General features: G+C 46.5%; 1 pseudogene; it reads right to left on the reverse strand.

The window, feature by feature from the left end:
* Positions 1–3626: 3626 nt before the first annotated feature.
* On the reverse strand, positions 3627–5355 carry LOC149362158 (uncharacterized; annotated as a pseudogene).
* Positions 5356–25158: the final 19803 nt, after the last annotated feature.

The raw sequence follows: 25158 nt of genomic DNA on the forward strand, positions 1-25158 counted from the left end.
GCTGCCGGCGGCTACACTTACGCGCAAACTCATCAGTGGTCGGTACGGGAGTGACCAGGCGGCTGCGCTGTATTAAACACCACATGGAACTGCCCAAATACCGTGCTTACACCGTCAAGACCTTGCCATTTCGTAACTGGCCGCATGTGACAACAGAAACGCAGCTCCTTCGTTTTTTTTTTAAATTTTTTGCACAAGAGCGCACACGAAAAGTACTGTTTAGTCTGCTACATTTTAGGAAAACTGATACTTTCTTTTATTATTTTTCAAAACTGCAAAACCGACTTACTTGTCTTAAGCGCTCTTTCTGTTCCAGTCTCCCTCATATTCGAAGGCCGCGAAGCTGTCCGGAGATGTCCATTTCCTACCTGAAATTGTGCGTTAAAGATATTTACATAAGGCCCAAATAGCGGCACTCCAATACCCGCGCAACATACGCGAGTGGCGACTGGAAAAATAATCTCGTCTTCAGAAAACTTGCACTTCGGAAATATTTTCAGGTACCTCAAACAAGCTGGCCTGCACAGTGCGCAGGCACTGAAATCCGCACTGAAAGGGCTTGTTGCCTATGGTGTTATTCCATTGTTCGTCACCGACGACTGCACTCTAAAGCCCTTCACAAAAGCGACTGCTGAGGCCTACGAAGCGTGGGCGCTGGTGACCGAAGGTAGCAACGTACACACAAGCGCTGTCTTTGCCTGGGGAATTTCTTTTTTTGAGGCGCATGCTCATGCTTTCTTGCGACTATGCGCACGGGCGCATGAGGGCGCGGGTGGTGGTGGTGGTGGTGGAAAACATTTATTTACATACAAACTTCGGGACGTGAGGTATGAGCTGACCCAAAGGGGGCCAGCCCTCACAAGTACTAGGGGGAGGTCCCTAGTTCGGGACCCCAGTGGCGTCGGCCGCCGCCCAGGCTCGCGTGACCAAGGCCCGTTGGGCCTGCAGGTCAGAGCAGCCGAGCAGGGTCGCCTCCCAGTCCTCCCGGGTTGGGTTGTGGTGAGGGGGGATAGCAGGGTTGGAGGGGCAGGCCCACACCATGTGGTACAGGAGGGCGAGGGGCGGATGAGGTGTTGTAAGATCAGCTTGCTTCCTGCGACCGAAGCGGATGATTCCAGCCTTCCGATTGGCGCGCCCGACATTGCTGCCCGTACGTCTGCACAGGGATTGGTCGTAGCAATACATTCAGATATCTTGCGATAGAAATGCCCGCAACAATTGTGACTCACTCCAGACATGTTTAGCTGTGAGATTTGTCGTCAGAGGTCAAACCGCTATTGTTTGTGATAGCCATGGATTTCGGCGCGGCCGACCCTGACGTCCGCGAACGAATTCACAAGAAACTTTTCAGCACCTTAGTGAGCTTGATGTGCAACAGCTCCGCGGAAAACATTAAACATTTGCGCTATTTCTAATCCAGAAAGTGAGAAAAGGCGTCACACCGCAATCGTGTACAACTTTATTCTCGTTCGATCGCTAGTCGCCTATTCTCAGCTAGAAACCGCTCATGAATATGCAACCGTTCTCAATAAGAACAGCGCGAAAAGACAAGGACCACAGGAAGATACACAAAGACAAGCGCTGTGGTCCTTGTCTTTTCGTGCCGTTCTTCTTGAACATGGTATACCAACTCGCCCAAGCATCAGTCCTAACCCTTCTCAAAACGGTCTCGGCTTTTTGTCCCCTAATATTTAAAGAGTGCCCCCATTAAAGTTACGCTATCCTCAAACGTACGATAACGATTTCAGAACGGCGACGCGATTCTTTAGTGAATTCTCGGGGCCGAGGACATGGCGTACGATAAGAGAGGTTAGCTGTACATAATTCGATAGTTTGTCAATTGCAACCTGGAAATTCAGCTTGATTTCTCAAATAGGTAAGATCAGGTACCGGTTAAATCATCAATTATTTGAACTAGCACACTGCAGTTTTTTTTGCATGCATTTAATTGCCTTAATTTTGCAGCCTTTCCATTAATCCATCGACAGTAGTTGTCACTGTAACGTAAACAGACCTCCTTACTGTGTCCCCACCTAACTGTTATGGCGAAAGACATTTATTCACTTATATAAGGAGCGTGTGTCTAAATTGTGATTGCATTAAAGTTTACTATATTTTAGCACATTGCTGCGAAGTACAAATGAAAATACATCAAAGAATTATGACGGTACCAATAATTTGGAATATGTGGGAGCAGTTTTAATTGCAGCATTTCTGTATTGCACAGAAGAGCCACCGTGCAATAGTACTGATTTCTTTCTGTCTTGATTTTCAGTTTATTACAAAAGCCACAATAGAAATAGCACAGTGTGGCTACAGTTAATGTGGTCAAGCCATGTATCACTGTGCTGAAACGCATGGCTTCGTTTTTTGCACATATTGCAATATTGCTCATATTGCAATAAAAATTGCACAAGCTGGAATGGAGCATTGCGAACATGCCTGTAGAGTTGTGCTGATAGCCAGTCAGTGTAAGCTGGCTTGTTGTCTGTGCAACTCCAAAGAATTCTAAAAGTCCCCATGTGAATGCAAGACAAAGTAGCTGCTTAGCACACTGTAAAATGATATACATGCCATCTTCAGTATAAATACAAGATGTGAAAGTTGGTAAACTGGCTTACATGTTGAGTAAATGTGAGAACCAGCTTTGAGGGTTTACATGGGGTCTGCTTCTGGTGGAGGCTGGGAAACAATACTTCATTTATCCAGGGAAATATAATACATTGACCATGAATAATGGGTACCTCAAGCAGAATTTGCAGAAAGATACAAGGTTTCGTCGTACGTTATTTGTTCGGGCAACACTGCGATTTAGCCCCAGAAAACTTCCTTCTTGAAGAGCGCGCGTTTTTAGAGCAAGCAATTACACCGAGGAAAAAGAGAAGCATCGAATGCTTGCGCGTCATTTGCACCGGCGCCTGATCAAACTGCGCAGAATCGTTCGCATGTTGCGTTACCTTATCAAAACCAGCGCGACAAGCGGTCTCTGCACCGGCGCCAACCTCTTCAAACGCCGCGCCAATGATGCCGGAAGCGGTTTGGGGCTAGCAACTATCAGCATCCAGGTTTTTTTTGTAAACGACGATACCGTGTATACTTACAGGATCAAAGCTGTGATCTCACAAAATGCAAATAAGTAAAAAATAACGCATTTAAGTGTGTGTGGGGCGTACATGAATATGTCGTCTCATATAGTTTTGTAGTGATGTTTAAGTTTTTTCTGGCTAGAAAAAAGAAAAAAAGATTGTAATTTGCCAAGCAACCTAGTATGGAGTTAGGCACTTCCCAGATAGCTCAAGATAACACTAGCTTTGAGAACAAACGGCACGGCGTAAAACTTGGCCGCTCGTTGGCAGCTATAAATGTTGGATACGCGGATGCGCACTTTCGATCGCGGGCTCTGCCACGGCGCCCATGGTCACCCTATTGGGCATGATCTATCACTCTGCTGATAATGGCCATTCTGAAGAGGATGTCTGGCAGCCTGTTAAGCGAAAGAACGAAGCTACAGCTGGCGATACAGTGTTAAACATGCTGACAATTAAGCTAACCTCACCTGGACAACTAGGCTCACGCCCCGCACACTGGCTGGAAGGAACTATTGCCGATGAGCAATTCATTTTCAATCAGGATTTCATGTACAGCCTCTTGAAAGAAGCAATCAGTTTGCAGTCGACAAATCGCATACGCATGCCAGGGGTGTCTCGAACTACAGTCTCTCTTAATTTCTGGAAAGGCGACACATATACAGGCTTATGAAACCATTCGCTGCGGCCAGATCCACGTGTCATATATCGTGCCAACGGGTCAACAAGCGAACAGCTCATGGCCAACCCTACGTGCTATCGTGCAAGATAACTTACACCAGTCCCATGGGCAAGAACAGAGCAGCTCTCATAACGTTTCTGGGCTCCAGAACTTCCCCGCAAAATTCATCTATTCAGCATACTCTTACCGGCAACACCTTATCACTCGAAATCTATCATTTTTGAACCTGTCACAAAATCTCGCAGAGGAGAAATTCGTGTCTACTAGTCGACCAACGTCGATGCTCCTTCCGCGGTCGCCCTGCACATGGCAACCCTCGAGGTTTTTTCGACAGAACCACTACGCCGAAATTGCAGAGGTGACCACGTAGCCACAGACCCGAAGTGCCCTGCTCGGCGACAGGCTACCAACACCCCGAGGAACAGCACTGTCCGCCGTATGCAAGTATCACGACGAAAGGAACGCAAGCAACAAGCCGAGCTTCTACTGTACGTGGCAACCAAGCCTTGTCGATGGCTGGTCACAAGAGCCCTGCCAGAACACAGCAACCAGCCTCAGAGGCTATTGTGCTTGTTAATGACTACCCTCCAATACAAAGTCAGCTGTTACTGAAGACACCAGACAGAGAACATAAATCTAGAGGGCAAGATGCGCACAAACACTTCGCACAACCCGATTGCATTAGTATAAGGAATGCCGCTCCTTCATCCCTAACAACTTTTGAGCATCCTGCGACGGCATCAAGACAAGCATGCATACATCGCGCTTATGCTGAAGCTCTCCGTGCTGCATAAGACGACGCAGAAACGCATCTTGCGAAAGATTGTTCGCGCTCGGCACGCTTACATGAAGACCAGCTCAAGCACCTCATCAAACTGGTCACTGTCGAGGTGATCGCAACGGCAGTGTCATGTTTTAATAAAGAAAATGCCAATCCTGTCATGATTTTTTCTAAATAGCCTCTATCTAAACAAATTGGCTTAAGGTGTGGTGCAATGTTTAGCTGAAGTTTTGAGTAAACTCACTAGCTGCTTTACATGCTCAAGGTTCATTTCATTGGATGGCATTTGGTTCTTCTGGGCAATTTTTTTCGGGCAGCGAAAGGACTGCGTGCGGGTCAGGTCGTGCCGCAAATTCTTAAACAAATGTGCAGTGTCTGTCATGAAATAGAAACTCCAGATGGAATCACAAGGGTGTTTACAAGACATTGCGTCTAGAATGATTGCCAACAGCAATCCCAACCTGTTTCCACGTGCCTTGGTTGCCGCCTCCCATATTACTAAAAACATTGACAAATATGCCAAATGCTCCCCAGCGCCAACCGTATCAAAAATAATAGTTTTGACACTCGCACTCTGAAAGGAATTTCCGCAAAAGTGGTACGCGTCTGTCTACTTCCACCGTTTTGTCACGTCTCCCAGCATAAAAACAAGGGCGTGCGTAGCCTTCGTGCCCGGTGGAAGCGACCCATCACTCAAAGAAACTGGGCTTTCCGATCACAGTGCCTATCAATTAGTCAAGAGTAAGCCCAGGTGTGATCTGTATTTCATCAATCATCAGAACTGCCTGGCGCTCATGATTCTGCATGTAACAAAACTGGAACTGAAAAACCGTGCTGAGGTCCGATTTCGTGCACTGTCAAAGGCTGACTTCCGGGACAAGGCCACATACTTCCGGTGGCTTCACTTTTCGGCGCTCAATGCGCCATCCAGCCCCCTAGGGGAGATCAGTGGGTGTAACGCTGTCAAAGCTAGCGTTCTTGCTTGCGCTGCCTACATCCGCGTTAAAAAAGTAGTGCGTTCCTCGGGGTAAGGAAAACGCAGTAAACGCTTTGTCTGCAGGCTTATTACATGATACACTTCTCATGAACTTGATTAAACGCGCTGTTATTGCTGACAACTCGCTCTTGCTTTTTCATGCCTTTAGACCACTCGGCCACAATGCAATCGCGGATTAGCACGCCTCCCTTTATTTCCACAATGCAATCGCGGATTAGCACGCCTCCCTTTATTTCTACCCGAAAGACGCGGGTTCGATCCCGGCCGCGGTGGCTGGAATTTCTTTGGAGGAGAAATTCTAGAGGCCCGTGTACTGTGCGATGTCAGTGCACGTTAAAGAACCCCAGGTGGTCGAAATTTCCGGAGCCCTCCACTACGGCGTCTCTCATAGCCTTAGTTGCTTTGGGACGTTAAACCCCATAAACCAAACCAAACCAAACCTTTATTTCTTCATGCGGATTTCTTCCCTACCTTTCCCAGCGTCGCACCTGATCTATGAAACGCAGTTATAAGTTAACGTTGCGCTTTTGGCACGAGCTTCCTACCTTTGGGACGAGTTGAGTTGGGATGCTGCAAGCTACAGGTGGGGTTAGCCTTGCGGTTTCTGCCGGCAATTGCTCCGCCGTCGCGACACCTGCAATAACTAGCTCACATAATCCGGCACCAAAATCACAAACACAAATAACAGTCGCTCATGCTGTCACAATGTGGAGACTAGGTCCGTGTCCAGTAAGTACTTAAGAAGAATACGTGAAGCCTCCTTTCTACAGAATGGGTTTCCGGCGCTGGAAAACAATGTCTTGAAGGGAGCTGTGGGGGAGTCCTACCTTCTTCACCGAACCGAATAACACGCACCGTTCCGCGTTGTAAAGAGTACAGCACATTAAGTAATGTCCTATATCACCGCACACACCACAAGTTGAACATGATGTAGGTGACGCCAGGCCCGTCTTATACATCCACGCAGGAGTACGAGCAGAGCCTGTGCGTATGCGGTACAGTGAAGTTGCTTGCGAACTTTGGAGACCCTTGGTCACACATGGCTTGTTGGGTGAGCCCCACAAAAAGTGAAGTGACTCAACACTGTCGCTCTGAAGATTCTCTTGTCATCTTGAGGAACTTCTCTCGAAGGGTTCCCAGACAGCGCTCTGTGGGCGAGGTTGTCCGCCATCACGTTGTCTATGATACCTATATGCGAGGGCACCCATTGGGAGCGTATAGAGAAGCCTCTGCTGCTCAGATTGTGCAACAAGCGTAGAGAGCTAAGACACAAAGGATCAATAGGGGACTCACGCTCTGGCCTTTGAAGGGCAGATTTTGAATACGAAAGGATAACAACACGTTGAGCCGTACAATACCCTAGCTTCTTGAGAGCCGCCTGAATGGCAACGCTTTCGGCCGTTGTGTAGGACACGACTTCAGTCAAGAGAACAGACCAGGCACACTTAAAAGAGGGAATGTGAAAAGCAGCAGCACTAGCTCCTCTGGTCTTGTCCACAGAGACATCGGTAAAAATTTGAAGATGACGATCATATTCAGACTTAATGTGTTCCAATACGAGCGAGCGTGTTGCCGCCAAAGGAGAACTCTTAGCGCGAAGATGAGGAATTGTCAACGAACAGTTGAGGCTCGCAAATGACCAAGGTGGTTCCAAACTCTTGCTCCGACCTTGAACGTCAATACCCAGTGAGCCGAGGGTAATAAGTGCCGTATACACTAGAGACTCAGATTCGAAGACGCTGAGAAGGGCTCGCCCGGCTACCGTCTCTTTGAGGCGGCTAGGAGGAGGAGGATATAGAAGAGGAAAGGCAGGGAGGTTAACCGAAATAATAATCGGTTTGCTACCCTACACGGGGGGAAGGGGGTGAGGGGATAAAAAAAAGAAAGAGAAAGGAGAGTAACAGAAAATTGAAGTCACTATAAAACGTCACTGTTCGTTAAAGTCACAGCCTATCGTGCAGGCCAGAAGTTCTCAAGAAGCGGAGCAGTGCCTTGCAGGCCTTCTCCGCCGACGACCGCCGCGGCCAGGGGCCGAGAATCTTCATTTCCGTGAAAGGGCGTGTATATAGGCGCTCCAGCGCACGGCTGAGAGACTGCCTTTCGGTGGTGTAGGCAGGGCAGTCACAAAGAATGTGGGTTATGGTCTCGTCTTGCCCGCAGATGGAACATGCAGGACTATCAGCCATACCGATTAAGAATGAGTAGTGATTGGTGAACGCTACACCAAGCCAGAGGCGACACAGCAAAGTTTCTTCTCGTCGTGGTAGGCCTGATGGTAGCCGGAGCTTCAGGTCTGGGTCCAAGGATTGTAAACGGGAATTGCAAAATTGGCCGGAATTCCACGCGGCAAGCGTGATGTCCCGCGCAAGTGCGCGAAGCCTGCTCGCTGCATCCGATCTCGAAATGGGGATCGATACAAAATCGCCGTCGTCGTGCGCAGTTCGCGCGACCTCATCCGCGCGGTGATTACCTGCTATGCCGCTGTGCCCCGGTAGCCATTGGTAGGTAATGTCATGCCCTTTGTTGATGGCAGAGTGATGTAGCTGTCGAATTTCTGCGACCAGTTGTTCATGGGCTCCACGGCGAAGAGCAGCTTGTAAGCCTTGGAGGGCAGCTTTCGAATCGGTGAAAATAGACCACAGCTGAGGGCGCTGCTGACTGATGCATTCAATGGCGACACGAAGAGCGGTGAGTTCTGCACCCGTCGAAGAAGTGCGGTGACCTGTCCTAACTCTAATTTCTGTAGTGTTTGCGGGTATGACGACGGAGCCAGAAGAAGATATAGGGTTCACTGAGCCGTCGGTGTAAACGTGCACCCGGTTTGCATGGTGCTCATGTAAATATTCAAGGGTGACTTGTTGTAGTTCTGTCGGCGATAAGTCTATCTTCTTCCTGATGCCGGGTATCGAAAGAAGCACACGGGGATTATGCAGGCTCCAAAGTGGCGAAGACGGTCTAGAGGCAGGTGTAAACTGGGACGGCAGAATGGCGGGATGTGCGTCAATGACGTCTGTAAACGATGTGCGTGGCCTGGTAATAGGAAGACTGGCAAGATGGTGAGAGGGAACCCGGGCGGCTAAGTTGCAATAATAACCTTGCTGAAGCAACAAGGCTAAGAAGTTTCGATACAGATTCATAAAAAACTGTATTGTTAGGAGCAGTCTGAGGAACAACAATAGTTCTCCTGAAGCCTTTCTGTGCAAAGCTTCCAAGACGTTACTGATGAGGATTGCTAACTTGCGATTCTACGGAGCGCATTGAGACGCGAAGATAATGATGCCACAGTCGAGTCCACAGCCCGTCGCCACTGTAGACGGTAGTGAATTACAACGCCCAAAAAGCGCCTATGAGTTTACTGACTAATGAAAGAGTTATCGAGGTCTATCTTCAGCTGCGCATAGCGTCTTCCTATGCCTGGAAACAAGACAAAGCCGGATGTTTCCATCGATAGAGGCAATGCAACACCTTGAAGGTAATTTTGAACTGGAAGCAGGGCCTGAAGAGCTATCAGAGCTAGCCGCTTGTGTTGGTATCCGGTAAACCAAACACAAATGTCGTCTGCATATATGGACATATGGAGATGCCTGCAATTTACTTGCAGAGCAGCGGAAAGGCCAGCCATTACAACATTAAGGAGCAATGGCGAAAGAACACTTCCCTGAGGTACACCTCGCGATACCGTCCTTTCAGTGCTTATGGTACCGCCTAAGCGCACTCGTATTTTACGATCACTGACAAAAGAGTGAATGAATCGCAAAAGATGTACCTGTACGCCTATATTCTGCAAACTATGCAGTATTGGGCTCTGAAAGACGCTATCATAAGCCTTTGATACGTCTAGGAAAATAGCTAGTGTTGAAAGGCCGAAAGCTCTTTGATGTTCAATGTGGCCTATCAAGTCCAAGACGCTATCTTGCGAGCTTAAACCTGGGCGGAATCATGTCATACATATCGGCAGAGCCTTTCTGTAATCTAACCACCAGATAAGCGCTTACTTGCCAGCTTCTGCATAAATTCAGCCACACACGACGTCAGTGATACAGGACGATACGAGGCCAAGTCCTTCACTTCTTTGCCAGGCTTCTGCACTGGGACAACACGAGCCACCTTCCATCAAATATGAAGGACGCCAGTCTCCCACGCTCGATTCAGATAGCTTAGGAGCATCTACCTGTGTTCCAAAGGCAGGTTCTGCAGTATCTGTTTGGTGATACCGTCGGGACCTGGTGCACATCGACGCCGCAAGCCGCTGAGCGCTGTGTGAAGCTCTCGAAGAGTGAAGTGTCCTTACCTTGTGCTCCGAACAGGAAAGGGCATTCGAGAACTTAAAAGACAAACTGTCTGAGGCACCTATTCGAAAGCTCCCAGATTTGAAAAGGGAGTTTGTCTTGCGAACGGATGCTGCCGACGGGGATATGGGGCTATCCTACTTTAGTCGCATGACGGAGTGCTGCATCCAGTCGCTTACGCTAGTCGCAAGTTGCTCCCTCGAGAGGTGTCCTATTCAAACGTTGAGAAGGAGGCTCTCGCTCTCGTTTGGGGAATTGAAAAATTCCAAGTCTTCCTTTACGGTAGACAGTTCCTCGTTCCAATCGAGCACCAGCGCCTGAAGTTCATGAAGGAGCCGAACACGAACACGGCTGTTCGTGTTCCTGCGCTGCAATGGTGAACTCCAGGAACGTAACTTCAGAGTAGAATATATAAAGGACAGCGAGAACGTAGGCGTCGATTTCCTGAGTCCGATAGAACAGTTGCTTATCAGATGTTGCTGCGTGACTGCGTTTTGATTGTGTAATGCTCATGTACCCAGTGTGTTTTATTTCTGGGATTCTATGTTGCAATTGTTAATGAAAATTCAGCACGTACTCAGGACTTTAATGGGGGACTTGTGCATCGTTGTGCTGTGTGTGTTATGTGCAAGTGTGAATATAGTGTGCGTCGGAGATCGTCGTCGGTAGCTGCGAATGTTCTTCTGTGCGGTAAACGGACACACGAGCAATGACGCCCTTATGCGAGTGCGAATCGACTTTGTACCCCTTCAACGGCCGGCGGGCTTTCTGACGTCATGAGTGCTTCGAATGCTTTTGGGCAATATTCTTCGATGGAGGGCAGTGTCACAAGCCGCCTCCTAAATACCGAAATGTACGGGACAGCCCCCGCACGCCAGGCATGTTCCAACAGGAACCTCGGAGCAGTGACCGGGCAGCTCGAGGCCTTGACGGCCCCGTGCCACGCAACCCTGGAGAAAGGTTAAAAAGGCGGGCTCGTCCCGCCGACGGGCAGTGCGCTTTGGGGAGATCCAGTTTCTCGGGTGCCTCCCGCGGAACCGAGCATGCGCCATCCGTCATACGGTACCCTGCTACGACCACCTCACCATCATCCCCCAGCTCGCCTCCGCCGGAACGTGAGAACTCTGTTGGCATTCCACATTCCTGAACGATCCATTCTAATGTATCTGCTTAGTATTGCTTGTTGTTGTATGCCCGTACATTCTACATAACCTGTAAGCTTTTAGTGTTACCATAATCTTTTTTTTGTATCCATGTAATTAATCTTGTATACAAGCTGATGTAATTCTTTGTGCCACCTTATCCTCGACTTGTTGAATTTGTTGATTTCGCTTTTATGTAACCGTGTAGCACTCTTCTTAGTATTTTAAGGCTCGTTCACGCTAGGCAGACGATTGGCCGATTTCCGTCAGCTGATGTTCGTCTGCGGCGATTTTTGTGCCGGCGGCGTGTCTGTCAAACTGGGCAGACGCAGACCGACCACCTGTCATCGCCCAACGAGCGCGTCGGCGTCGCCTCGGCAAGTCTGCAGCCATCGGCCGATCCGCGAGTCACACGAGGGCGACAACAGCGCCGACCGCACGCCAACGGAAGCCTGTCCCGTGTCCCGGCGGTGGATTTTGTGTCCCAGAGTCTCCAAAACAGCCGAGCGGCGGTCGGCAGTAGCGGTCATCTGTGCAAAATGGACGAGGTTCGAGCAGCGGCTACTGCTGCAGCAGCCGTGCTGCTTTTAGAAGCGATCGAACCGCCAAATAAAAAGGAAAGGAGATGCTGGGTGCAGCCGTGGCTGTTACAACGCAAGCAACAAGGCGCATAGCAGAATTCGGTGCGCGAACTGGCACTTGAGGACAACGAGGCATACCGAAGACGGATTTGCATGGATACCAATGGATTTGAGAATATCCTCGCGAAAATCAGACCCAACATACAAAAAAAGGACACCTGCTTTCGAGAGGCCATTCAGCCAGGGGAGCAGCTTGCTATGACCCTGAGGTGTCTTGCAACTGGTGGGTGTGCACGTATGACTGACTTTCGCGCGCCATGCCGCCGGCATTCAGCAGCTTTGATCTGCAGTGTTTGTGGATAACGTAACAAAAACCAGTCATTATCTCGGACCCCCACATACTACAGGCTTGGTGCCTGTTTTGGAACGGAACACTGAACTGAAGTAATCATATTGTAATGAAATTTACAGAGGCAGGTAAAACTGACCATCACCTAAGGTGTGTGTAAGCATACAGGATGTAACCATGCGAAAAAGCATTCGGCGCAAAATTTTTAGCATCTTTTCTGTATCGCAAATGAGTAGTGCTTTGGTGCAGATGTCAAAAGTCGCACAGGACTCAATGATGTTGTGTTTACCTCCACAGGAGACAGCCAGATGTCCTTTCAGTACGCATTTTATGTCACCCACAATACCATTTCGGGCATACTCTTTTGAAGTTTGCAAAGCCCTGTACCACGTTTTGGCTCCGGAGGTTGTGAAGGTGAATAAATATCTCACATTTCTTTTACGTTATGGCTGTTATGTATACCCACTTCACAACAGAGAGATGAGTTCATCACGGCAGTGCTAGGAGTTTAAATTGCCCGGGACGTTGTGACATAGCCGTACATACCTCTATGGTGCAAGCTTTGAGTAATAAAACAATCAGTGTTCGAAATTCTGTACTCCAGCTGTGTGCTGTCAGTGTTATTTCATAATCAGAACATAATTTATACAGGCATTACGCGCATGCCTAAATTTTTGCACATGACAGACTACCACATTGTCAGGTCATCTTAAATTGCGTAAACTAGTATGTATCGAAGGGGTGTGTGTACAGTGGAAAACATATCGTCGTACGTCGGCCATCTGAAAGTGGAGCAGAGTTTCGCAACTACAGTGCTCATTCAGTATTGTGCTGATGGCCCTTGTTGATGCGGATATGAACTTCATCTTTGTAGATACGGGGGAAAATGGACGGTTAAATGATAGTTGGGTGTGGTTACCACCCAAGCTGCGCAAGAAGATTGAGCATGACGTGGAGTTCCTGGCACCACCCACACTACTACTACACTCATTTACATCAGCACTGTATGTGATTGTGTAGGATGAAGGTTTCGGTCTAAAGCTGTATTTAATGAGGCCTTATCCTGTTGCACAGCTCTAGCTTGAAGCGAATTTTTAACTACAGGTAGGAGCCGTTTTACAAACTACTAAATATCAGTTGCCTTTCTTGCATGCATTTTTGTTCTTGTTCTCCAGTGCATGTTGAATGAAGAACTGAAGTGTAGCATGGTGACGCAAAGGCAGAAAGGCTAACAACTCTATTTGTGTGGCTGTGGTGTTAAGAGGAAATTGCAAAAACCCAGGTGCTATGTGTATACAGGGCGTTGCCAATTTTCCGCTTTATTTGGCCATATGTAGTATTTAAACTGTTCTCCAAATGATAAAATGTTGGGAAGTCTTCATAGCACCTGCTAACTCGTGAGCTAGGCATCGCTCTGCAGCCGAATCTTTTCCTACCATTTTTTGCTTCAGGAAAAAGAGTGCACACATCACTCCCACAAGCCTAGATAAGAAACTGTTATGATGGTATTACTTCATTACAGGTTGTTCAGGGCTAGAACAACGTCGAAGAATCCTTTTGGCGTGCTTGCCAACTCATGGCAAATGTACAGGGAACCGTTACGGAACAGTCCTGAACGATCAAGGTACCTTGTGCTTGTTACTGTTGTCCTCCACGAATACCTACGGCTGAGGAGGGGAACACGACAGCTGTACATGCGTCCTGAGAGTTTAGATGTTGAGGACATCCTGACTGGTAAGGTGTTCTTTTGGTTTGGTTTATTAGGGTTTAACGTCCCAAAGCGACACAGGCTATGAAAGACGCCGTAGTAAAAGGCTCCGGAAATTTCGACCACCTGGGGTTCTTTAACGTGCACTGACATCGCACAGTACACGGGCCCCTAGAATTTCGCCTCCATCGAAATTCAGCCGCCGCGGCCGGGATCGAACCCGCGTCTTTCGGGCCAGCAGCCGAGCGCCATAACCACTGAGCCACCGCGGTGAGACTAAGGTGTTGTTCTTTTGATTTACTAGTGCAAACACTATGCTCAAAGAAGCGGTATGCATGTTAAGAGTGCTAAATTATGCATGCTCACGGCACCTGTATGGTGAAGTGGAGAAAAATGAAACAACAAAATAAGCAACCTGTTTAAAATGGCTATGGCAAAAATAGCACCAAACATTCGAACCACTTTTTTTCATTGCCTGCCCTTGTCAGCTATCTTATCTATTTTTATTTTTTCATAATATCCAGATTGCCTATATGAAACCAAAGCAGGCAACTCAACTGCAGTGATACGTGGCATTATTTATATTCAGAAGTGACAGGAGTGATGCAGCGAGCAATAAAGGCTGTCGCACCTTGCACATATACACCGTGCCATCAGCAGGCAGGGAAAATATTCAGTCTTAGAGATATGTAAGACTCGGGGTGGATGCAAACGTAAAGCCACATGGCTATTCGCATATTACAATCACGCAAGCTCTTCAAGCATGGACTCCTTGTATGAAAGCAACGAAAACGAAGATTGCATACTGGTTTTCACACTCAGTTTGAGAATATATACACACTACAACAATGGTTCAGATGTAGGGGTGTGCGAATATTCGAAATTTTCGAATATAATTCGAATATTATATTTTTAGTATTCGTATTCGATTCGAAATCCAAGTAATCGTGTAGTTTCGAATATGCGACACGACGCGAGTATTCGTATCTAGCCGAATATTTTATTGCGAGCACCGGCGTTCATTTCGGTCCGCAAGTCCTATCGACAGAGACATAACAGCATGGCGGCGCCCAGAGCAATGCGTAACGTTGGGCCATGCAGTAGCTGACTGCACTGGTGAGCTTCTTTGTGGCTATACCTGCGAACCTGGTATCGTCAGAGCTGTGCACGAAATACCTCGTAATACTAGCCACTTCAGTGCCAATTCAGAGGGCATTTTCTGTGGCTGGAGAAGTGGTTTTAGCTAGAAGGGAACTACTTCTGCCTGACCATGTGGAGCAGCCGGTTTTCCTTCACGACAACCTTTTATGTTCATCCCAGCAACGTGCTTTTGTGCTTATGGCAAGCTAGCCTTGATCAATGCGGTGTACTAGCCATCTTCTCTGATATTTCCACTCTTCTAAAAACAATGTTCGAGACTTTGATACTTCTTGTGCAGCCACACACACCTTTTGTGCTCATTTCATCACTTATAGTTGAACTGTGATGTTCTTGGGTGCTCAAATAAATGTTTTGTAGTGGTTAAATGCGTCTGTCCTTGATTATTCGATATTCGATTCGATATTCGGAACCAATTATTCGCATTCGATTCGTATTCGAAAAATTTGATATTCGCACACCCCTATTCAGATGTGATGTTGTTTAATGAACTTTTCGGCCGCGGGACCGGTCTTCGTTTTTTTTTTCTGATGAAGGTCGGTTGGGTCTGAAACGTCCACTAATATATTTTGTCACGTCTGAACCATCGTTATGTATATCGCTAACCGAGCCCAAGGTAGTTTTTGGTATATACGTAAAGATATATAATCAATTATCTTTAAAAATAATTACCCAGTTTAGGTCCCATTGATGAACGCCATAAATTATTTTAAAAATACACATCCCCTATGTTTCCCCTTAATATACACCCCTTGTTTCGGTGACTGTTGCCTTCCGACGCACGCACGCACGCACACGCACACGCTCACACACACACACACACAAACAAACAAACAAACAAACAAACACGCACACACACACACACACACACACACACACACACACACACACACACACACACGCACACACACCGAAGATGGCCGCAGCAACAAAAACAGCGATTTATTTCCGATATACGGCATCTGGATGTTTTTTCTTCTGCTTTCTGATCGGTATTCTTTAAGTGATTAAATAATCGCTAATAGCTTCCATTGATCTACGCAACAAATAAAAATAAAAAAGTTTCCCTATACTCCTTCGTTTGTGTGGCTATTGGCTTCCTTCACATACACACACTCACACATGTGCGTAAATTGCTGAGGTCACAAGCGAGAAGCACTATATCGGTAACATTTCGGCGGGGGCCCGGCTTTCTTCAGAATGAACAGTTCGTGAATGGTAGCAGACGTTTACGTCGGTAATTAACACCACCCATACATATTGTGCTCAGGAACAAGATAGGCACTGGCTGTGACGCAATTGTCGCGGATAGAATGGTATATGGCAATGAAAGATACATGACGAAAACAGGAATTGCGATATGAAAACACACATGCAGGAATCATAACACTTGCCGGTGCGGATAAGACAGGGCGCCAGGACTTTCGTTTAAGCCAACAGAAACAGTATCAAATATGCATATAAGATATGATTCTGATTCTGATTCTTATTTTGTTGATAGAGCGAGCGGGAATCCTGAGTGCTTAGCGGAAGGCTGGGGAGCGAAGAGCAGTCAGCCTTTTTGTTGCTGAAGCGTTAACAGAAAGGGGTTCCGGTTTGTGCTTTGTATTGCTTTTTGCACACAGAGCACTCCGGCAGATAATTCATGCTTTAACAGTCAGAGCTAAATCTCCCTTTAATTTTTACTTGATACTCAGAAGCGGTGTTGATGGCTGTTATTCAGGAGTGATATGTGCGCAGATTTTGCGCCTTGGCTAATTGCAAGGTGGGCAGCTTTCTGATTCACGATTGCAAATTTTAGAAATTAGCAAGTCACGTAAATTTTTTGATAGTCGGTAAACTATTCTAGGTGGATCTTGGAATATTAATTTCAGGGTTTCGCTTTTTCTGATGATGTTATGATGCCTCCGAAGAATGCCGGTGACGTCTGTAATAAAAGCTTAATACGTGAATACCAGATTGGTTTCTTGAACTATGTTAGGGTGATCGGATCTGTCCAAGAGTCTATAGGCAAAATCTTCTAAAAGTGTATCGTCATAATTTCATACATTGCCTATAGAGGGTCTCTAGAATTTGTATTGTCTATAGACTAGTCTATATGATTTGTCTACGGAAAATATAAACTTTATAGACAAAAGCGTACGGAGATTTTATAGGCTGTCTCAAAAAATTTGTAAGGGTTACGGCATACAAATTTATCCGGAGGTTTTATGTTGACCTTCATACACGTCAAATATTTTCTTCGTGCCGAAGCCATGTGAACCCGGCCGTATCAACCGGCTAGAATCGGTTCAAACAAATGAGAAATGGCGCTCCAGAGTTGAACCCTAACTGAACCCGAAAGGAGTCAACCCGCACCGATGCCGAAAACATTCAGGTTCGACATCCTGCTCGTAGAGGATTCTAACATGCGCAGGAGCGAATAAGCGATAAACGATTGTGTTATGAGCAATGCACCAGTAAAGATCACTGCACCATCCGGGGGGAACGCGGAAGGAATAATTAAAGGAGCAAAAAGTCAGCTAAGCGCGAACAATAAAGGGCGAACCTTTGTTGTGGTGGACGCAGATTTAAGTGATGTTCCTAGAAAGTGAAGTGGACGAGCTGCAAGTAACGACCCCACAAGCGCGGATCTCGGTATGCTGAGTACCAGAGGTACGTTATCAGGGCATCCACGTGGAGGACTCAGTACTCACTGCTAACCATGAGCTAAGAAATTTGGGACATGAAAAAAAGTTTGAGGTCACAGAAGTGAACGCAACTGCGAGTAGCGAAAATGGTTTTCAACATAGTGGCAGTTATTTTAACCGAAGAATGGGAGGAAGTAGTACAACGTACGCATTGGACGCATTGCTATTGCTACGCACTGCTTTTCAGTTAATTTTGAAATATGCTGGTAAAAGTCAAGAACCCCCTATCAGTTTAACTGCAGTAATCGCAACCAATTCTACATTGGTGAAACGGGAAAATTCACCAGAAGAATAAAAGAGCATTAACGGAATGTCCAAAACTCACAAAGTGGCTTCCAGTGCGATTGCCGAGCACGCGCATGAGAAAGCGCATGATACAGACTGGGACAACGCCGTGATTTTATCCAAAGAGCAGAACTGCAGGATACGCCTTTTGCTTGAGTCATCGTACATCCAAACAACGCCTGATACCGTGAACCGGAAATAAGGAAGGATACGCATAAGGGCGTCAAGGGCACGAATTTTGCAGGAAGTGGGAATAACGGCGACATGGGAGGAAGATTTCTGCCTAGTGGCTAACCGACAGCAATAACAGCAGGAGCCTGCTCCGGTTCCTCCATGAAAACACCTTACATTCTTTCCTTTAATATGCAGCGAACTAAAATTATGCCTTATGGCAAGTGTGCGAAATAAAACGGAGGATGCCACCCACCTACATGCAATCATTACGTCATATTCTACTTATTTTTGTGGCGACTGCTTGTACTCCTAGCTTTATTGTGAACAAAGAACCCGTACGGGCTCCGAAACCTCCTTTTAAAGTGTTAGGGCTAAGGATCTCGTGTCGCAGAAAATCCCGAGTCGTCGTCGGTGTCGTCGACATCGTTCACTGTGAGCGAAAAATCCACGAAAATACGCCGGAGAAGCAACCGAGAAGGCAGGCGGGCCGTCTAGGTCACGCAACCTTGTGGCGACATCACAACGTCCCACCGGATTGTGGTCAAACTGTGCACCGTGGCAGGTTGCTGTTAAACTCATGACTCAAAAGAAAACATTCGACAGAAGTCTGTCTGGTTGGGAAATTTAATGTTAGGAGAAGGTAAGTGACGCCAACCAAGTAAAATACAGGAAAAACACGACGTTTCGGGACCGGCTCGGCCCCTTCTTCACGGTGTGACTACGGGCGAGCGCAGCTTGGCTTTTTAAGCCCCTGTGTGGAGGACCTGCGGGTCAATGGCCGCAGCCCATGGACGTAGGATGAGGGGAGAGTCCCCAGGGAACGATTAACATTCTCTCGTGTTTGCTGTATGTGCCACGACTCGAGTAGAAGCCTCCTGCGTGGGTTAGCTTCCGTTTCCACGCAGGAGGCTTCTACTCGAGTCGTGGCACATACAGCAAACACTAGAGAATGTTAATCGTTCCCTGGGGACTCTCCCCTCATCCTACGTCCATGGGCTGCGGCCATTGACCCGCAGGTCCTCCACACAGGGGCTTAAAAAGCCAAGCTGCGCTCGCCCGTAGTCACACCGTGAAGAAGGGGCCGAGCCGGTCCCGAAACGTCGTGTTTTTCCTGTATTTTACTTGGTTGGCGTCACTTACCTTCTCCTAACATTAAACTCATGACCGGTGGTGAGAGGCTGCTCGGGAAGAGCAACCCTGGTCGCACAAGTCAAGGTCTGTTTTCATTTGACTTGGTCAGTAGCTATTATACAATTACGAGGGTCGTTCAATAAAGATTTCCCCTGACTTACTTCCATTTATTGCAGGACGCTGAAACTGCGCATGTGTAATGAATTAAGTCACTATAGGTCAGGTGCCAATGTGCAACTCAGAACTAATAACAGTCTTTCTTTTAGAGGTGCTGAAGTGGTGTGAGGTGTGATAATGGATGCATTGTAATACAGAACAGTCATCAATTTCCTGTACTTGAAAGACCGCATTCCAAGGGAGACGTTCAATGAGATAAAAGCGGTTTATGGGGAAGATTCTCCATCATTTGATGTAGTGAAGAACTGGTATCGTCAATTCAAATGTGGTTTGACTTCGGTGGAAACGACTCCGATTGCAGGGCAACCCCACTCCGCTATCGATGAACACACCATCCAGCAAGTGGAGGCCGCAATTTTGGAAAACCGCCGCTTAACCGTTCGAGACCTAGCCCAAAATCTCAAGATTAGTGTGGGGTTCATGGTAAAAATCATTCAGGACTATCTTCATATGCGTAAGGTATCCGCTCACTGGGTTCCCCGGCTGCTCACACCTTTCCAAAAGCAGGAACGAGTGGAATGCTTTCAGGCTCTTTTGACCACGTGCCGTGGAAGCCAGGAGGACTTTTTCAACAGACTGATTGCACAGCATTAAAGCTGGGTCCATCACTCTGATGCGGAGACTTAAGTCCAGTCGATGCAATGGAAGCACTTGGACTCACCGCCTCCAAAGAAGGCACGTGCCCAGCCCTCGGCGGGCAAGGTCATGCTCACAGTCTTTTGAGACCAGCACGTTGTAGTCTTGATGGACTTCCTAGAAAAGGGTGCCATGATTACAGGGGCATAGTATGCTTCACTGCTGCGGAAATTGCGGAAGGCCATCAAAAGCAAGAGACGTGGCATGCTCACCAAAGGTGTCCGCCTTCTGCAAGACAATGCCCCAGTTCACAACTCACATGCTGCCCAGATGGAAGCACGCTGCTGCGGCTTTGAAATTCTACCGCATCCCCCTTATTCACCCGACCTCGCACCATCAGACTTCCACCCCTTTCCAACAATGAAATAATAATTGAAGGACAAGCATTTTCCAGATCATGAGACTCTGATTTCTGAAGTCACAACATGTACCTTTGGAGCAACCTGTCGGCTTCTACATGCGAGGTGTTTGCAGTTGCATAAAAAGATGGGAGAAGTGTGTGTCCCTGGGTGGTACCTATGTAGAGAAGGACTAATAAATCTGCAAAGCTTCATTGCTCTCCGTCCAGTGGAAGTGGGTCAGGGGAAATCTTTAAGGAACGCCCCTCGTAATTCAGAATAAGAGGGAGCATAGGATGGCTACTTACGGATAGAACAGGAGCTATTTTAGGGGGTCTGAAGGCGTTCGGGAAGAAGGGTAATGTGAGGGGGAAGCTTTCGGAAAGTACAGTTCGCAGTGAAGGCCTGTGTGGTGAACACAACAGGTTCCTGCATAGCCAGAACCTGAGAACTGAGAAGAAGCGGAGGAAGGAATGTGAGATAAATCGCAAAAGAAACTACTATAAATAAGAAAGTTGAAGTCAGTGATATAGCTTATATTATTATGCAGGGAGGCAGACTGCCTTCAAAGCGGATAGAGATCAGGGACCGGATGGAAACATGAGCTATAGTAGTGAGTATTTGCTTTCACGAAAAGGCATCGTAGGGACCGCGGGGAAGCTCCACTTATTCCAGAGTATAGTTTGAGAACGGTGCAGTGTAGGCCAGCTGGAGGCCGAGAAAGCAGGGGAGCAGGAATATTGGGTATGCAGCGGTTTACTTGGAGAAGAGAATATGGCGGGCAAATAAATGCTGTAAACCCTTTAAGCCCCGCGCTGTTCGGGAGCATCAGCTGAAAGGGTTTTTTTTTTCTCGCATACATCGCCAGTTTAGACCTTTCCGCGGCCGTTTGTTGTGACAAAAGTCGCTTGTAACTTCACAGTATGAAACACACAAAAAAAGAGATGACTGCTAGCATGTCATTGTTCAAAAACAAAACGCGCTAAATGAGGTCGTTGGCAAGGCGTCGGATGTTGGCGACTAAGATGAGCAACGAGGGCTGACTGGCGTGAGAGGCAGACATTCTACCTCCCTATAACTTGGAAGAAAAGCTGCCTCGAGCAGTTTTTTTGCCCAAGAATTCCTACTATATATATGAAGAAATAAACGAAATTCAGTGGAATTGAGTTTAAATATCTGACTTCACTCTCTTGAGAATAAACCAGGGAAACTGAATATTGCACCTACAAAACCTAACAGTTCATCATGAACGTATTGAAAAAAAGAACACAAAAAAGGCGAGGCGAAAGTCGTCGGTATGCAATTACAAATAGGGCTAATTGTTGTCTGACATCGTATTTATGTTTACTTATGACTGTAATTTATTCCATAAATTTTTACCTGCTTAAAAAATGTGAAATTGTGAGCAACAAAGCGTGAAGATCAGTATAGTTGTAGAGTGCATCAACAAGGCGAGACACAAAGCTTTGGTCGAACACATGCAGAAAGATACGAAATTAGTACGAGTCAAAGGAATTGTCTTCATATTACGAGATATGAACCCTCACGTAGAGTTTAGGTGCTATTCATACAATTTTAGAAAACTGATGTTTAACATGAGTCAGCAGAATTACCTACTCATAGTAATTACTTAAGGGAAATATGAGAGATTGATCACTTGGGTATAGGACACTTCCCACTGTAGCACTGACTTGCGTATAGTGGCGAATATATATATATGAAAGGCATATTTTGATCAAAATAGATCAGACAGGAATAAGTAGTACTAGGAACAACTATACAGGCTCATCTTAATGTTTAGGCATATCGGAAAGAATGACTAGACCGGAAGCACATAACTTGCAACACTTAATCTGGTACGCGAGAGACTGTCGTTTCACGGCCATATTCACAGGTGGTAAAAGATTGTATAGAGAAAGCCTCAAATAAGTCATTATGATGAAGTTCTGGAGGGGATTTAGCGGCCTTCGGTGCTAAGAAAAAATTAATGGAGAGACAAAATGACCCCAAAATGATGATGAGGCGTGCATGCTAAAGGTATGTCAAGCCGCCACACCGAGAAGCAAAGCAAGAAATACGATTGCCCGACATTGAGAAAACATAGGGGTACTGCAGACTTGAATTACTGTTCCGAAGAGATGGTACAAGCAAGGATTAAGGCTACAAGCGGTCGGTAGATGACATATATTCGAAGTAATGATTAGAAGGTCCTTAGAAGTTCTGGGACCACCTGAATGTACTTGGTACTAATTCGGAAGCAATGCACCAGTTTATATATTTATGTTTATTTATTTCAGAGGTACTGCAAGCCTTCGCAGAAGGCATTTGACAGGAGTGAGCATACCTTGTAAAGAAAGTACAAAAAAGTGCAACAAGACATGATAATGACAACAGTGGTGTCATCCGCCTGCTTGAGCAGATTAACAGTGAAAAAGAAAAAGAAGAAAAAAAAACAAAGAAAAATCCTTTGTACAAGCTTGCGCTGTTGAGGCGTATAGAAGCAAGACTGACACTTAACACAAGAATGCGGGCTTCAACAGCTCGCTTTGGCAGATAAACACTAACGGAAGACACACGCTGTTCCGTCAGCAAACACAAGATGCCAAACACAAAGATTGATGAATAAAGTAATATCACGTGAAGCCTAACGCGAAAATGAGATTAGGAAATTTTCCGAGGAAAATGAGCCTAGGATATTATGAGCGTAACAAAATGAAAAATGAAGGGGCTATGCGATTTATTTCGTAACAGAAGGAACCATTATATAGTGCGGTGACACCAGCTCTATTCGAGTTGATGCAGGCAGGTTTAGAGAGCAGGATTTTGACATTCACATAAAGCAGTTAAACTAGGAACAAGCTGCTGGAAAGAGTTCCGTTCAATAAAGCAAGAGGTTAAGCACAAATTCCTATGAGGCTAATCGCATTTATTTTAAAAGCGTAACCAAGACAGTGTACACGGCCTTAAGCAATTAATTGAAAACTCAACAAATTGCAGCAGCCTCGAGAGGAAGTAGAAAGTAGCGGTTTTGCAAAGGCACGGGTGGAAAGGTCCGCGCTGATTTCTATAGGGCTTTAGGAGTGGCATAGGAGTTATACAAAATAACAGTAAGAACCATCAGTGAGCAACTACAAGATTGGACGGAAGAGGTTCATGTGTTGAGAGAACTGCAAAACATTTTCATAGAAGCTCATGGAATAGCAGATAATAGCAGTATAAACCATCAAAGAGGAGCTATGAGATTGAACGACAGAGGTTGTGGTATTGAAAGAACTGCAGAACAGCTCCATACGAGCTCATCGAATAGGCGATAACTTCTTTGCATTTATCGCAGGAGACCAAATGAAGGAAATAATATAGAAATGAAGACCGGCAGCTGTCATCACGCATAGGGAACTGCGGGCATAAACAGCTATGAAGTGATTCGGTGAACCTGGAAAAGTGCAATGACCGAAACTTGGTTTGATGTTTCTTCTTTGGATATTCGAATTGTGTTGTTGAAATAAAGCATAAGAGTGTGGGCAGGATTTCCTTGGGGCCACGTGAGAGCACAACTAACGAATCTCTCCAAAGTGATATCAAGTGGTCGAAGTTCGAGCGCGTGAGGCAAAACGTAAGGCTGATTATGAAAAACTGTCGAAGCGAATGGAGAAGAGACCGGTGGCGAAAAAATTCTCATGTACTTATGCTGCTGAAGTACTGATACTACAAACCCCTCCGCCGGTGGCTCAGTGGTTACGGCGCTCGGCTGCGGACCCGAAAGACGCGGGTTCGATCCCGGCCGTGGCGGCTGAATTTCGATAAAGGCGAAATTTCAGAGGCCCGCGTACTGTGCGATGTCAGTGCTCGTTAAAGAATCCCAGGTGGTCGAAATTTCCGGAGCCCTTCACTACAGCGTCATTACAGCACGAGTTGCTTTGGGACGTTAAACACCAATAAACCAATAAACCAAACCTATTGATACTACAAGCAGAACGAAATGGTTTCCTGATAAGTGAATGTCAAAGGAAAGAGAAATACAGTAAGGTAATGGGGAAAAATAAAGTGAGAACCTCACAAAACATTCATTGTGAAAAGAAAATGCTGGAAAAGCCGACTTCGGAGTTATATAGGACGGCTGAAACTAAAATTAAGAGAAAACGTCTTCCTCAATTCCGAAGGAAAAGTTTCAGTTTTCGAAGATAGGGCGGGCTGCTTGAGGCCATATTGCTTGAGGCCATATTGCTTGAGGCCATATTCTACGCCATGGACGACATTTGTTGTTGCAGAATGCAACAAAGAGAAAAGATGGATCGTATACTGTTATCCCATGTAATGCTGACAGGTCATTGATGCACAAGGTAGCAGAGAGATCCAAGGTCCACTCGGGTTTAGGAACAATGAAGGTGTGTAACTCCGGAAAAGTGGAAGCAAGTGAAAGACTACTAGATAAGGGCTAAAGTAGCTTAAATAGAGGCAGAGGAAAATTGACGGCTAGTCCGAGGAAATCTAGCATGGTAGAACTGAATGGCACTGTGACAGTTATCAATACCTCGGTACAATGTTGAGGCTGCTAATTGTCTGTTGCTCTATAACACCATGTTTTGGTATTATGGGCTTTTATACAAGCTCCGTTATCATTCTACAGCTACCTTGGCGCACGTGCCACCGAAGTTGACTCCCCCGTGTGCTCTTGAGCAGCAAGCAGCTGCGAGCACCGCGGCGCCGGCATGCTAGATGCGTAGTTGGCGTCCGGACGGCAGTGTTTATTCCTGCTGGAAAGTTTAATGTCCCGAACCTTCATTGCAATCTTTTCCCCCTTGTAACATGGGTCACTTTTTCATTCTGAATTGTCAGGAAATTGCTCATTACTCTCTCCTACATCCCCTTCCATCTTGTTTTAAAGCACGGCTGCTGGCACGACGACCACGCATAGTCTACCAAAGCACGAACGGCGAAGATTCTCCTCCAAGAC

This window comes from Amblyomma mixtum, chromosome 2 (assembly GCF_055824585.1).
Source record: "Amblyomma mixtum isolate Tamu chromosome 2, ASM5582458v1, whole genome shotgun sequence".
NCBI classification, from domain to species: domain Eukaryota; kingdom Metazoa; phylum Arthropoda; class Arachnida; order Ixodida; family Ixodidae; genus Amblyomma; species Amblyomma mixtum.